At 42.8% G+C, this 15,978-nt stretch overlaps 2 long non-coding RNA genes across 2 annotated transcripts; both read right to left on the bottom strand.

The window, feature by feature from the left end:
- On the bottom strand, positions 1 to 4,397 carry LOC132333308 (uncharacterized). The gene is made up of 5 exons (XR_009488129.1): positions 4,259 to 4,397; positions 3,696 to 3,955; positions 1,796 to 2,095; positions 729 to 762; positions 1 to 286 (listed from the first exon to the last, which is right to left on the bottom strand). It is a non-coding gene; the product is annotated as an uncharacterized LOC132333308 (long non-coding RNA).
- A 3,378-nt stretch (positions 4,398 to 7,775) lies between these two features.
- LOC132333229 (uncharacterized) lies at positions 7,776 to 14,989 on the bottom strand. The gene is made up of 3 exons (XR_009488098.1): positions 14,902 to 14,989; positions 13,931 to 14,033; positions 7,776 to 8,581 (listed from the first exon to the last, which is right to left on the bottom strand). It is a non-coding gene; the product is annotated as an uncharacterized LOC132333229 (long non-coding RNA).
- Between the last annotated feature and the right edge of the window lie 989 nt (positions 14,990 to 15,978).

Here is a 15,978-nt window from a genome sequence, read left to right as displayed (position 1 = left end):
CCAGCCTGCCTGGTGTGTGTCACACCTTCCCTCTCCTCATCCGCACGGCAGCCTTTTCAGATTGGTGGAATAAAACACAAGAATCCATCTTTTCATAAAGTCCTTGTCACAGGGCTCATGCTGCACCTCTTGCTCATTTCTGGAAACATCCACAGACTTTCTCTTCAAATCCATCATCTCCTCCAGCTCCAGCAGAGACCATCTCTACAAGAGTCACCATGACCTCCTGCTTCATTCAGAGGAGATGTGTCATGAAGGGACGCAGTGGATTGCTTCAGATGATGCCCTGAATTATGAAAACAGACAGTATTAGTGACAACACTTTAGGAGTATCTTCTGGGAGGGCATTCCACAGGTTATATCTGTGAAACTTTTCCTTTACAGCCCAGTGAGCCTGATTTGCCTCTATAAAAGGTGGCTGTCATATTCCACACAAGCCATTTCTCTAGCACTAACAGGCATTCTCTAAGAGCAAGCTTTACAGGGAAAAAAGAAATATTTTCTCAGACATACCCTTTTGTCTTAATTTCAATTATACCAAAAGCAAATGCACCTCTACTTAGACTTACTTTGGGGTGAGAGGGATTGAAATAGTGCCCTGATCCCCTTGGTTTTGTATTGTAACACTCTCCAGAGGGTTATAAGTGAGAGGATGCTATAAAGGTGTTAATTTCTGTATATTTATTCTCAGAAGTTCAGCCCTAAAATGCAAATTAAAAAGAACTTACCTCCACTTTTTCTCTCACTCTGTTTTTCCACAGCCTGAAAGATATAAGTCATTAGATAAATGACTGCCAGTGGAATGCTATAGCTGCAATGTAAACTATGAAGACAAAATCCATAACAACAACAACAAAAAAATAACGCCTCCCTCAGAGAAAAGTTCTGTTTTTCACATTTAAATGTACTAGTTATCAGTTATTCCTGTTCACAGGGCATTAAAATACATGCTGTTTCCTAAGCACTGGTGCAGCTCTAACTAGACTCAAGCTTGGCGCTAAAATAGAACATTTTTTACCAAGCAGTATAATGTAAAACTGTTGTCTAAACATCTCTCCTCCTTACTAGGTCTCTCTACAGTTTTCTCCAGAGAATCCTGCTTTTTCTTTATAGCACCATCATTTATGCCTTTGTTTATTAGTGGAATGAACTTGTCAGTAATTCTCTTCCCACCAGCCAACCTTTGTCCCAGCTCCCTACGTGCTCATCTCTCCAGCTTGGATCAGACACAATGGAGAGAGCTCCTGCCAAAGAGGTTTCAACATCAGCTGCTCAGCCTGCTGCAGGGCAAGGAGGTCACCCCTGGATCCTCTGTGGTGGCCTCTGGAGCCCAGGGGCCACTGTGGGACCAGGGGACACTGACCAGGGCTGCAGTGGTCATGCCCAGTGGTCACAGCTGGCACTGTGAGGTGGAAAGGGTCTTGCAGGGTGCCCTGGACACTCAGCCATAGACCCAGCACAGGCATGGAGAGGGAAGGGGTGTCTCATGGAATTCCCAGGATGGGCAGATTCCATGTGGAATTCCATACTGGGCTGTAAGGTGCTGCCATGATGCTGGAAGCAACTTTAATGCCCCAAACCCCTGAGATATGAGGGTGATTCTCAAATTCCAGGACTCATCTTCTGATTTCACCACTCTAATTTCCCAGTTTAACCCGGACACAGCCTGGACACATCCTGCAGATGCTCCATCCCTCAAAAAGACAAAGTTTATCTCCCCCCAATATTTTGCTTTTAACTCAGAACTTCTGCTTTCAAGGCTGCAAGGATACTTGAGTCTGACTTTGAGTCCTACCAGAGATTTCCTTCTGTGATTTTTAGGTAAACCAGCCGGGGAAATTCGTGACAAATAAACTCTTCCCCGTGGACGGCTCCTCACCGATGCAGGTTGAGAAGTTGCCACGTGTCAGCTGATCCATGGCAGCTGTCAGTCCATGGCAAATGTGAGATAATTTAAGGGAGTTTAATCCTTTTTCTTTGCCAGTCCACATGATGAGTTCGTGCGGGGTGGTTGGTACACAGTAAATTCACACCGTAATTTACTGTGCACTAATTTCCCAAAGCTTTTAATTTCACAGTGTCTCAGTTTCCTCATCTGTAAAAGAGAGATAATAAATACTTTCCTTTCTGGCGGGAGTGCTCAAGATCCTTCAGCAGTAAACATAAAAGGAAACATTTTAAAATAGTTACTTACAGAAACTTAATTTTTGGTGTAAACAGTTATTTGTGTCTGATCTTATACTACAACAGCACGAGACTACATGTAGGAGCAAATAAAATTTGAAAAGTAAATAACTTGTGTTAAAAACAGCTAGGATACTGACCACGATATTATTTATACGCAACTGGAATTGCAAATATTTTATTAAAGCTTTCTGTTTCAATCCATCTGTGATTTCTTATAAAGAAAAACTAAAATGATGTATTTGCTATAAAGATGCACTAGACTGTTTTCTTTAAAAAGAAGCAACATGTGTCAGGAAGGCCTAAACCTTGTATTTCTCAGGAGGCCCGAAACTTCTTTTTGAGGGAGTGATGCATGATCAGACCCAGAAAACAGTGTGGTTTTATTTCAGATTTTTCTAGACTGTAATAGCCCAAGGGTATGTGCTATAAACTGGAGGAGTTGAAGGAGACCTGTTTTTAAGAGGAACGTGGTTAGGTTTCTGTTTCTGATTGGAATGTTTGTTTTAAACTTTTCTTTTAGGGGAACATTTCAGAGCTAGTTGCACTTTCAATGATGACTAAATTCACATTGCAATCCCAGTCCCTGGGAGTTGTTCTATTCTTTCTGGTGCAGCTGAGACTTCAAGAAAGGAAAATTTGCCTTTAAAAATTATTCTTCGTGCTGAAATTATGAGTATAGTATTAAAACCTAAAGACTGTCGAGGTCACAAAGCAAAATGAAAATCAGGAACTTTTTTTCATTAGCATCCATATACTGAAAATTCAGATTAACATATAAAAAGGAAACACTTGAAACTTTTGTATATGGATATAAGATTCTTTTTTTTTTCCCCCTCAGCTGCTGAAGGAAACTTTTAGAGCTGCTCCTGCTCTAGTAACAAAGCACTTTAAATTGAAAACGCTTTCCATTTCTTCCTTTTCTAATTCTTCAGGTATTTCTGAGTGGTATTTCACACAGGCAAAGAACAGCTAATTCCAATCAGCGGTTGCCTCCTTGAGAGAGTTACAACGAGCTGCAATCAGCTCTGCTCCGTTCCGTGGTACTCAACTGCCATCCACTGGAGGAGAGAGGCAGAGGCAGGAGCTCTTCTCAGCTATTTAAGTCACATCAAAAATAAAAAAGTATGAACTTGGGTCGTACTTTGCTTATTTATCTGTTCTCTTGCATCTCCCTAACATGAAGCACAACTGAAGTTAATAAGTCTAAGAAAATAGAGCTGACAAGAAAATCCTTTCGCTTTCTTGACCAAGCAAATGCAGTAGTGACTGTCCTTAAGCACTGCCTATAAATTCAATAATTCTTAATAGCCATATGAAGAGAAAGAAAAGGAAAGGAGTGAAGGAAATCTACAGCTTTAAGATAAGATCACTGTTTGATCCAGTCTAGGGCAGGTAAGGATTCTTAGAGTACAGTCTTTTACACTAGAAAGCACACAGGAATCTCCTTTAGTATGCTTATGTAAATGTTAAATTCTCAAAATATCACTGATTAAATAAAAAACACTTACAATAAAAGTCTCTAATTTTTGACTGCAAGAAGAGTAACAGCAGAAAACAGGCTGGCTGCAGCCAAGGGATCTTGTCCATCTGCCCGACATTTTGATGCCTCAGCTGACTTGAATTAGGAGAGAATAACTTGGAAGATTTTTGAGTGCATCCAGCCCCAAGTTAAGAGAGTCCTCTGAAGCAGTGACTTATATTGCTTAAGATCATGCAGGGAGCTCCCGGTTGTGCTCTTGATGGCTTTATTAGAAACACAGTGGTGGATCTGTGGGATATAAAAAACATCCAGGGAAGAGCTTCAACACCTGACCCCCCCCTTTGCAAGGCACAGAAATATTTGGGTGTGAGCAGGATAAAAAAATAGCTGGGAATGCTTCACCATTCCTGGTACCTCCCATCACCGTGCCCTTTCCCCCCAAAGATGCACCTCCCATGAAACACATGTTGGAGTGAACTTTAGCTCCTTGGAAAACAGAACAACACCATTCCCCATGCATGCATTTCCCTCAGATTCCTGCAGCTCCACACTGAAGGATGCTGTGTTGGATAAGGTTGAGATCCTTGGTACCTTGAAATCCTCGGTACCCTGAGATCCTTGGTACCCTGAGATGGATCTTTTCCTTTCTGGTGAGGCCCCTGGCAGCTGAGATGGGCGGCTCTTGTTTGATTGTCGCTCTCCATCACGCTCAGGGAAAACAGGGCTGGAAAGATGGGAAGAAATCTCCTTCACTGCCTTCCCTTCTGCAGGAACCTGACTTGTGCTTGACTCGTGTTCTGCAAACGCCGCATTCCTTGCGCAGACAAAATCCTACCAACTCAGAGGTTCAGTCTGCCTGGCTAAAGGCTGCAGGGTTTGACCTCTGGAAGCTCATGCTAAGTCCTCACAGCTCTGATTTTGAGTTTAAGCTTTGGCCTGGAATAACAATGACTGTGAGGGAAGCAATAGGTTATGAGCTGGGTTAAATGATACCTGCTTCTTGCCAGAAAGTCTAACTGTATTCAAGCAACTTCTGTCCTCATTTTCCTTTAAATAAATATATAAAGACGTTCAAGCTTCCTATCTGAGCTGCAATAATGAAAATCATGTGCACATTAATTTGTACAGGGGTCACCGAGTCTCCCCAGCTCAACGGTTTTCAAACAGAGTGCGTAGTAAGCCCATAAAACATTTATTTTTCATAATTTATGAAGCATTACATATTGTGAGTCCACAATGCCAGCTGACGTAATACGTGATAAATTTGAAATAACAAAACATTTCTCATGTATTTTCCTCCTGATGTGACAATGTGGGACATAAATTTAAAAGAAAGTTCCCTTAGAAGACAAAAGCAAGGCAAAAGAAAAGACTGCTCTTAAATCAATAAATACTTATATTACACCAATTTACTGAGCCATTCCCCCACTCCAAGGCTGTGGCTCCCAGCTTTTTGAAGCCTCTTGCTACTCCTGCTTCAAAGCTGGAATGAAAAGCTGCTGGGGTGGGTCACTGGTGCCCCCCACGAGTCGCGGGGGTGGCGGCGATGTCGCAGCTGCCAGTGCTGCCCTGTCCCTCCACAGCCACCAGCAAGGGCTCCCAGCACAGCTGCTCCCTGTCCTGAGCCTGGAAAAACCTACCCAGGAAGGATGACAGGCAGCAGAGCACAAAATCAATACTGTGTAAAGGTAATTTTCCTCCGTAACAATTATCATCCCTGTATTCCCAGGAAGAGTAGCAGTGAAAGGCTTTGCACTCTTGAAGATAACTTTCTAGTGCTAATTTAGTAGGCATGCAAATATGTAATTGCAGGATTATAATACAGAGCACAGAGCACTGCAGAAAACACTTAAAACTCACCTATGTGGCTCTGAAAGCCAGCTGATAAATTCTCATATTACAGGAAACACCTTACGGGTTGAAGGTTGAGACTCTCAGCATCTGTAAAATTGCCAAGTGGCTCCTACCAAGCACTGACTACCTGGTGCTGAGCACTATTTGGCTTCATTTTGTCTTGTTTTGTTCAATTCAGTGCACCAAAGCAATATCTGCTTCAAGAAAATGCTGCAATCCAGGGAAGTGAAAAAATGTGAAAGTTATTTGAATGCATGATGAAGAACAGGAGTGAAGGACAGAGCAGGGTAAAGAGGTTCAGGGACTTTGCTGTCAGTACTCTGTTTTATAAATAAACACAAAAATATTTAAAGATTGTGAACAGAAGTTTTTACGATAAAATAATGATCTTTCCTTTTAAGTTCAGCTTTTATATTTGTAGAGATTGATTAAACTTTACACCAGAAGCCCAAATGAGAGGGGAAAAAATTCAAATCCATATGAAAAATACTCAACAGGAATGACATGAAGTTCAGTGTGTTGGAAGTGAGTTTTCCCAGGAAAAGACAGAGCACATCCACCACAGCCAGGCGTGCAGGGACATCTACTGGCAGAGCAGCCAGACCTGGCCTTGATGAGTACAAAAATCTCGTTTCACACAAAAAACCCCATCAGTTTTAGTGACAGAAGAAGGTTTTGGCTGATCTAGTAAGAGGAATGTGTACAGAAAAGGGAGGAAAAGCTACTGGCTTGTCCCAGGGGTGAAATTAAGCTTTTGCACAACCCATCTCAGGGTGGGATGTCCTTAGCTCAGCAACCCTGGCTGCAAAACCACCCCCATGGTGGGCATGCTGGGCACACAGGCAATCTCACCCTTTCCAGCACTATTCCTGCACCCCTCTCCTGCCACTTTGGCCCTGTGCACAGGGGAAGCAAGGCTCAGGTCTCACCACAGTTTTCCTGCATTACATTTGGGGACAGCAGTGAGGTTTGGCTGCTGTTTCCTCCCTCTACCCCAGGCAGAACATTCCCAGAAGTAAAAGGCTCCTTGCCTCCTCTCTGCCCTTTACTATAACCACAGGAGACAAGACACATTTAATCCCTTCTGGAAAGATATGTACACCAGACTGATGAGACAGAGCAGGAACCAGCCTGACCCCAACATTTGAAACACTGACTACCCTTCTTGAGACAGGGTGAGGATCACAAGCCAAGCAGCCTTACTGTAAAAATATAAGAAGTGTTTGTTTTTCTCATCTCCAGATCAAGACAAATTTCTCAACTCCTTGTAGGAGTCCTGATTCTATAACTCATAAATGGAAATATCTCCCTACCCCCACCCATGGCATCTTCTCTACATACTGTTTTCTGCCCTCAGGGTATCTGTTCTATACTTCCAAAAAAAGTCCATCTGGTTATTTTACTGTAACACACTTACCAGAACTGTAAGATCATAGAAAAAAAACATTTGAGAAGGACCTCTGGAGGTTTCTAGGCCAGCCTCCTTTTTCTTGGAGCTTCATTAACATCAACACCAGACCAGACCGGGGATGCTTTCTGTGTAGGTGATCCCTGAAAGTCACCAAGGAGAGAAATCCCACCACTGCCATGAATGACATGCCCTAGGGTGGTACTGCACTCCAGGTAAAGAAGTTTAATTCTAGTTTTAGACATAAGACTTGAAGTGAAACACTCATCCTTAGTAGCTGAACCTTCTTCAGCAATATTGAAATTCCAGCTTGTACCTGGATTTCAGAACCACCCATTGGGTTATTTACATTTCAATTTTAGTTCAAACCATCCTTCCCTCCAGCACGGACCCTCAGAAAGGCCACAACTGGATGAAATAATGCACCTCCACCAAGCAACGTGGGAATAAAAACATTGAGAGGGGTTGACAGATCAGGCAGGAGAGCTGGGAAGCAAGGGACCATAGTGATGTACACTGACAATGACATACAGACCGAAGATGGGACTCATAGATACCATGGATGTGCTACCTTTAAGTCTTGTTTCATCCACCCTAAATATACTCACTTTTACTTTGATTACACAGGGTTTTCAGCATTTTTAGGCTCTTCTCAAAACAGCTGCAAAAATCCAGCTAAGTGTTTCTTCAGAAGTAAAGCACCTACAAGATCTTTCACTGAGCTGACATTATGAAATCAGAAAATGATACATACGATTGCCTTCCTTATAGTTATATACTTCATTTAAAGCATTTCACCTGCTTTTATTTTTTTCTTTCTTTTTTTTCCCCAGTCATTACACAACATCTGAAAGATAAGAGAGGGAAATCATTTTGTTACTTTAAATACTTATCTCAAGCTCTCATTTTGAGTACATTGAATGCATGCACTGTGCTAAAAAATGCACAAGGGAAAAAATTCCAAAGATACAGCTAAGAGATTGTGAGAAGAAAAAAAACCAGAAAACAACAACAGCAGATCATAGAAGAAGAAGTGTCTAAAAATGAGAAACAACAAAAAAAGGGACAGAGCTATAGCACGGTAGAAGAAAAAAATAAATATACCACATAATTTATTGCAGGGAGAGTTCTGAAGAAAATGTCTTGTGAAATAAATATAATGCTCATGAGGACAAGAGATCTCATTCATATCCAATCTGTCTTGTGTAAAGAACTAGGCAATAATGTTCAAGTAAGTGAGTCACTGCGAGCTCTCCCAGTTCGGCTGAAGATTGCTCAATAGAAATAATAACAAGCCTCAGAAAAAAGACAGTGTAAGTACAGGTGGGAAAGGGAGACAAACTCAGAGCAATAAGTACATACAAAATATCGAGATTGCTGTACAAAGTAAAGGCATGATATGTGTCATTCTCTTCCTTCCAGACTATTCCTTCTGTGCCAGTGAAGATCTGTGCCCAGGCTGACAGCTTCCCTCTGCCCGTGCTTGAGACAGCACAGATGTGAGCAAGTTTCATAAAGGGTGATTTATTTATGGGTCCAGAGCCAGGGATTTCTCAGTACAGGACCTTCAACTCTGTATTCTGTTCCTCATAATAAGCCATGGATATCCAAGTCCCAGAAAATGTCAAGTGCCCTTTGATGCCACCACTGTCCTGTTGGCAGAGGAGTGAGGATCAGGAAGGTGGTAGCTCAGGATGCAGGTGCTTTGGTAAATGAGAATAACATATATTTGCCATGAATTAGCTACATATAACCTTTGAAAAAGGGGGATAACCTTTTGTATCCACGTGGTCTTCCACAGACAGACTGAGGGTGTTTGAAGTCATGGCCAAACGGGCAACCCTGGCAGTGCAAACTGCTCCTGGACACATCAGGAGAGCCCTGAACTGACACAGACTGGCTTGGGCAGAACAGGAACAGCATCACACAGCTCTGAGACTGCCCCAGCACAGGAGGGCCTGCCTGTGGTGACAACAGAGGGCACAGCCATCCTGTTCCCCTGAAAACTGTCCCTGCCTGCCAGGAGCATGGCTAGATCCTCAGAGAGCCCACAGCCCCTGCCTGGGCACCTTGTACAGGCAGAGGAGAAGAGACAGGAACCTTCAGCGAGTGATTCATCGTGCTCTAAAATCTGAGCCTTGTGGGAATGCTTCAAAACACACAAGCTCATTTCCTCCCAAAATGCAGCAAAACTGGATGTGCTTTTTCCTTAACTGCTTCTGTCCTCACAGGTCTCTCAAAAAAGTTAAAGAAAAAAAAGGGGAAAAAAAGGGATTCCATACTTTTGATGTAAACTCCTTTGGCAGGTGTGAGGTGGGAAGGGAGAAGGGATTAACAGGATGGCTGAAAGATCCAGTGATGGCTGCATCTGAATAGGGCTTTTTCCAGCCCAGGATTACAGGTTCAGTGAAGAGATCTCCTTGCTGCTTTTAGCTGCTACAAATGTTTGCATAGCCAGGCTAAAATACAGTAGGATAATTGCTTTGCATGGTTTTGCTTCCACTTCTTCCTCAGTTATTGGAGGTGAGGCAGCAAGGAGATGGCACCATGTAAAACCCAGCTGTGAGGAGAAGCAGGGAGGATGTAGGGGATGGGACAGGACTGAGAGGGGAATGGCATCAGTATCCAGCAACTGGACATCTGCAATGAAACCATCCTCACCCCAGGAACCACAAAAACACCACTGGAGTACAGCTCTGCCTGCTGGGTGGTCCAGCAAATCCAGGAGCTCCCAGCAGGAGCCTGAGTTGCAAATTTAAATACCAAAAATTTCTCATAGCCCAAACTATTTACAGAGGAAAAGGCTATCGACTCACATTTGGAAAAAATGTCCTCTTGTCTGCACAACTTTACATTTTTCAATCTAAATTTGGAGTTTTGGCTACTGCGATTTTTCAGGGTATGAGATGTGGGTGGGTATTTTTGTACAAGATAATGTATATCCAAAATGATACAGACTGTTGCTAGAGCCAGAAAGATGTTACAATGTCAGAGTTGTGAGGAGAACAAAATATGCATTTTAAAGACTATGAAATGGAGAACAACAACACCATCTAAGTGACCTGACCGAGGTTAGAGCATGAGTCACTCACGGAGGCAGGCGGGGAACTTGCTTCTGTGATCCAAGTCAGAAGCATTTGGAATTCACTCACTGTAAAAAAACCTCAGCAAGGAGGGTCCTGGGGGTTAAAAAAACCAGAATGGAATTATTTACCATGGTCTATGGGTGAAAACAGTGGCTTAAATGGACATCCTGATGTCTCTGAATCACTTGTTAGCAAAGGAATCCATTTACAGCTGTGCATCAGCAAACAGAACTACGGGAGCACTGGACTTTTTATATGCAATTAATGGGTCATTTTTCCTTGTATGACTCTATAAGATCTCCCATCCTGCTCTCCAACCATTGCAAATGTTTCTCTTGCAGTGGATACATTGCTGTGCTCTACAAACAAGCTTCAGCTGGTCTTATTCTTATAAATTCCAAGGATTAGGGGACATAGAGCCAGTTGTAACATCTCAGTTGAAGTCAATGGAACTACAAAACTACACAATAGTCAAGGAATTACCTGAAGACATTAAAATCATCAGGCAGACTCTTGATATCATGGAATTAAATGAAAGAGAGAATAGGCATTTGTGAGGTCTTGTTATAAAAGAAAATCCCAGCACCACCTTACACAAGTGCCGTGAATGCAGACTGAAGAACCAAAAAACACAGCAGAAAAAGAAAATTCTTGAAATTCATTTTAAACATTCTGATTCTTTCAGCCCGACTTCATGCTTTTAGAGAGCTCTGTGATGACAATACAAACAGTAGCTCATTTCTCAATCAAATTCCACCCACATCAGTGTGTCACACTTGTGCCTGATGAGCAGGAAAGGGGTAGTGGTGGGGTGCTACATACCCAGGGGCATGTAGATACACAGAAACACAGATACTGCAAGTCTCTTTTCAAGCTTTTTAGTGCCTGCTCTAGTCCTAGATACAGGGCTGGGCTGGCAGCAAAGCAGATTACCAATATGGTTCATAACAATACCAGAACTGGTATTATTTGAAATTTCAGAGGGGAAATGTTTATAACTCGCATATTTAATTAAGCTTTCTGATATGTCTCTGAAATAAATTTAGTTTACTGTGATGATTTCTGTCCTGACAGTGAGCAAACTGAGGCTGACTGACCTGATCTGCCCCCAGCCACCCTTCTGTGACTGCTGGGACTGAGCTCTGAGCCCCCCTCCCCTCGCTCAGCCACCACGCCGCTCTTTTCCAGGGCGTAATTGCCACATCAGTAACGATGAGAAGATTTTATTTGACTGAAAGGCTGCTCTAAGTGCCCAGCCTGCAGGTTACATCTCACCTGCAGGAACTTAGGGGCTGCACAGACATTCGATTTCATGATTCATTTAAAGCGATACGAAATGTTGCTTTGAAGCTCCCCCCCTCCCCGTTCCCTCTGCACATCCGGTGACTGCACAGTGAAGGGAATTATACTCAGCATGTCAGTGGACAGAGATGGTTTGTAAAAGCTGATAAGCCTCGTTAGGGTTTGCAACTTTGTGTGAACTTCAGTGATAAATACTGCGCTCGTGAAATGCCAAATACTGCTGGAATGTTGGCGTGAGCACGACAGAGATTACAGCTAATGTGGGAGCGCGTAGGTACTCTGTGCAGGAAATTACAGGCAGGATGTGCAGCCACTTTCTGGGGAAAGTGGTGGGCTTTGAGGCAGGGGTATTTCCTACAGCACAGTACACAGGGATCGAATAGAGCTAGCAGCTTGGAGTGAAATTAATGAAGTGGGGATGATGTGATGAGGATCCTGAGTGGGTATGGAAGGAATAGACAATATTTGTCAATATTTGTTCACGGCTCTTACTCATGGGTTACCTGCTCTGGTGAGGGTGTGAGTTCATGAACATACCCAGCCAATGGCTAATGGCTAGAGAGACTCCTTTTCCCTTCATTTTAACAAAGAAATTACAAGTCCCATCAAGAGCAAACTTTCGAATTGTCTTCCTTTCTTTTTTTTCCTCCATGATCAAAAGGAATTTCAGAATGATGTCCCGCACTCAGATGAAAGCAAAGTTTGATGTTCTGAAGTGCTAAACTTTTCCGCTTTGACCTGCACGATTGAGATGAAGGAGAAATTTGTCTGTAGTAATTAACATGACAAATAACTGTGAATGGGAACTTGCTGTTCTGAATGACAGCGTTGTCTTCTGCTTCAGGGTGAGAAACCCAGGGCCAGAATCCTGGGGATCTATCCCTTGCTTCCATCTGACTCTTAACAGGTCTGCAAATCTCTGTCTCTCACCTGATGGAGACAAGAATGGAGGGTGGTGCCCTGCAGGAGCACAGCACCTCCGGTTGCATCCTGCTACATGCTGCAAGATATTGCAGGCGTGGGGGGGAGAAGAGCTGATTGCCCAGAGAAAGAATAATCACCAGTGATTAAAGGTACTTCATGAGCCCTGCCTTTCATGCTGACAGTTCTGCTATAATCATTCCCAGCATACTGCTCTGCTTCTGTGCGTATTCATCTGTTGCCAATTGCCTTGTAGTTACTTTGTGAGCGTGTTAGTTGGGGACTCTTCTCTTGTTCTTTGTTTTCACAGCCCTCAAACACAAGGGATCCTATGAGCAGGATCCTGGATGCTTTGAGGCCCCTAATAAATAATTGTTAGCATTCCAATACCCGAACTATGCTTTGCAGTATCAGGAAGCCTGTACAGCAAGGAGATAACTGATATTAGCTAATTGTTATTGAGTGGCTTTCAGGCAATAGATCAGGGAGATTTTTCTTTGTTTTCAAGTGGGATGCTTTTTGCCATTTTTTTTTTAATTACAGTATGAAAATGCAATGCATTTTATCACTAATTTGATAGTAGATGGCTCCAGCAGAGAATCCTAAAACTTTCCAAGCCACAGAAAGAGATTGAATTGGGTTAAGCTGTATTACCAGTGTAGAGGGGTACACGTCCTGCTGCCTATGCTACACCCTCTCTGCACAAGGCATTTGTATCTTCAGACATATCATTTTGGCTTTGCTCATCAGATCAGCATTATCTACAGGAGACACTCCTTAGAAATGCAGCAATCCTCACCTCATTCATTTCTCCTTTCTGCTGGCTCGTGCCTGGTGGGAGGCCAGCAGCTCCTGAAACCCTGCCCCAAGCTGCTGGTAGCAGCAGCAGTGTGGGAGGGGAGCAGAATCATCCTCACCCTTCCCAATTAAAACTTCATCACCAGCACCAAGATAACAATGCGACAGAAAAAACACTGAATGCTGTTCTCACTGGTAACCGACATGACCTCCCAGCTCAAAAAACCCAGTGCCCTCTCCTTCTCCTGCTATTCCCCTACAGCCTCACCCACGGCGCCCATCAAACAATCAGGCACAGACCCCATCTGTCAGCACGGGGTCTGCAGTTCATGGAATCTGCCCGACCGTGGTGTTCTATTACTGAGACTCTCTGTAAACAGAGGTGCTTTGAATGACTTGTCGTCTCTTACAAATTGCACGGGGAGAATGAAGGCTACAGGACTGAGTGACATAATTGTAAGACAAAAATTACAAAGGCTCTTCTTTCACTTACCCTGGCAGTCTTAGAGCTGAGCTAGACTTTCACACGCAGTGCCAGGGCCGATCAAAGCTGCCTTGAAAAGTTTTTTCTTGCTTGTTGGGTTTTTTTTGTTTTGGTTTTTTTTTGGATTTTTTTGCGGTTTTTTGTTGGTTTGTTTTTTATTTTTGCTAAGGATCCTTGATGCTAAGTAAATTTGCATCAGGGTTGCTTTGTACATCACAGTCCTGTGTATTGTGATGGCCAAGTCTTCCCCCTCCAATGGCAGCTACTGACTGTGATGTTTACTGTGAAGCTTGACAAAATACGAACTCTTAACATTATATTCTGTGTTTTGTTTGTATTTTGTGTTTATATCTTCTCACTTATCTTCCAACCCTTTCTTCATCTCGTCATTTAAACAAAATTCACAGTACCTTGAGGGTCACATCTGAAGATCCTGGGGAAAACTCCTCTCTCATATTCAGTCAAACCAGTCACATCCTGTTGAAGAAGCTCTTCTGTATCCCAGTCCTGTCCCTGGGAAGCAAAGGTCATGGTTAGACTAAGTGTCCAGATGTCAGAACAAAGGAACCACATTTGTTTAATGGATTATGGAGTCCAGAGAGATATTTGGGATCTAGTGATACTTCCAGAGGGTCCATGTATTTATCATGTTTTCCATCTAAACAACATACAGTCTAGCAAGGTGCCATTGTGATGGGTGGCTGATAGTTGTGTGTAATAAATAATTTTTAAAAGGCAGAAATCAGTTACATTATAAAAAAATTAGCCTGGCTTCTAGGATGCTTTTTGTGTCCCTATATGTAATGCTGTGAAAAGTTTTTTTGCTCTCATGAAAGAGATTTGAGACTTTTGTAAAGTAGAAATCAGTACCACCAAGGGCTTAATTATATAATGTAACATTCTCGAAGCCCTCACATTAGCTCACTGATGCTTAGTGAAAAAAGCATTACCTAGCAACAGTCACTTACAAATCACAGGAAAAGTAATGGAGATTATATGCTATACCACTCCATAGAGTCAAAATTGTTAGCAGGATGTGCTTGCCCTTTCATTTCATGTGGAAAAATCCATTGTTTACGGGTGTGAGGGTGTAAGGGATGCACTTCAGGAGGGAAACAGGCCTGTTTATCCATCATTAAAACGTAATCTTTAAAGGAAGCCCAAAGATGGAGCGAGACACATTAGCATGGCCAGAGAAAACAAACTACAGCACAGACACTAGAAAAATTACCTCTAGTTTTCTTTCTCTTCAAAGAAATTGCTCTTCATATGTCATTCATTCTCAAGTGCTTAATTAAAACGATTAACCCGTTTTTAAGTGCTGACAGGCTTGAGTTGCCCAGCACCAGTGTCCTGCCTGTGACTCAGAGAAGTTGCTCACATCAAGGTGTTCAGCAGTTCCTCAACCACCAAGATTTGGTGGGCATTGCCTCTGTATTTTGTTTCCATCCCACTTCTGTGCACCACAGTGGCAAAAACTCTTAGAAACTGCAGGAGAAATACATTGGTATTTAAGAGACAGAGTTATTAGAACCAGCTCCATATTGCAAATGCAGCTAGCAAAGAGAGAGCTGGGTTTTATTCCGAATTATGCTTTGTTAACAAGTTGTTAACTAAGTTCTCACTCCAGAATATTTAGAGCCAGCTAAATAATATGTGTCAAATCATTGATCTGACAAGTTTCACAACTTTTTTTTTTCCACTTTAAATTTCAAATATCTATTCAAAAAATAGCATGTTCAGTTTTTTCGCTCAGTTTTAATTACTGGCGACAGCAGGGGAGGGAGAAAGAACAAAGCTGAATGCACAGATCCCAGAGGGAGTTTGCCATCTCTGACCATTAGGGGAAAAGAGAAAAACCAGGATCTTTTCACTTGGAAACTGAGCCCACTTAGTGTGGAGGTCCTGGGAAGAGAGGAAACACAGAGTCCTCCCAGTGGAAGAATCCTCCTTTGCTGTTGCTCTGCTGATCATTCCTGTAGGCGGCTGCTATGACACAAAACCTGGTACAACAGCACTGTTGGACTGAGGCAGGAGTTCTGCAAGGGTGCAATGTTTGTTGAGTTGGGAATTATACAGCTGGCACTGGGGACAAAGGGAAAAGTTACAGCACAGAGCTCTGCTCATTATACAGAAAACTGTTCAGAGACAGGTGGCTTCAAAGGGTTGTGATTCTGAGGGATGAAACTTTGCCTTTTGCATGTGTGTGTGTGTGTATGCAGGCATACACATCGATGAATATTTGTCTCAAAAAGCAATGGAAGTGTTTCTGGCTTCCCTGGGCAGTACTCAAGCAGTCAGCTGTGGCTCAGAGCAGGCATGTGTGAAGAGAGACCCCCATATCCCCTCATCTCACTCACCAGTCCAGGATTTTGATGATGATGTCAAAAGCAATGTCCCTGAGACATTGGGAGAGATTATGCTTTGGGACTCCTCTCATAGCACAGAGGGAGTAGCA

This window comes from Haemorhous mexicanus, chromosome 13 (genome assembly GCF_027477595.1).
Source record: "Haemorhous mexicanus isolate bHaeMex1 chromosome 13, bHaeMex1.pri, whole genome shotgun sequence".
Taxonomy (NCBI): Eukaryota; Metazoa; Chordata; class Aves; order Passeriformes; family Fringillidae; genus Haemorhous; species Haemorhous mexicanus.
Note: the sequence above shows the minus strand (reverse complement) of the source record. Positions and strands in the feature narration are given on the sequence as shown.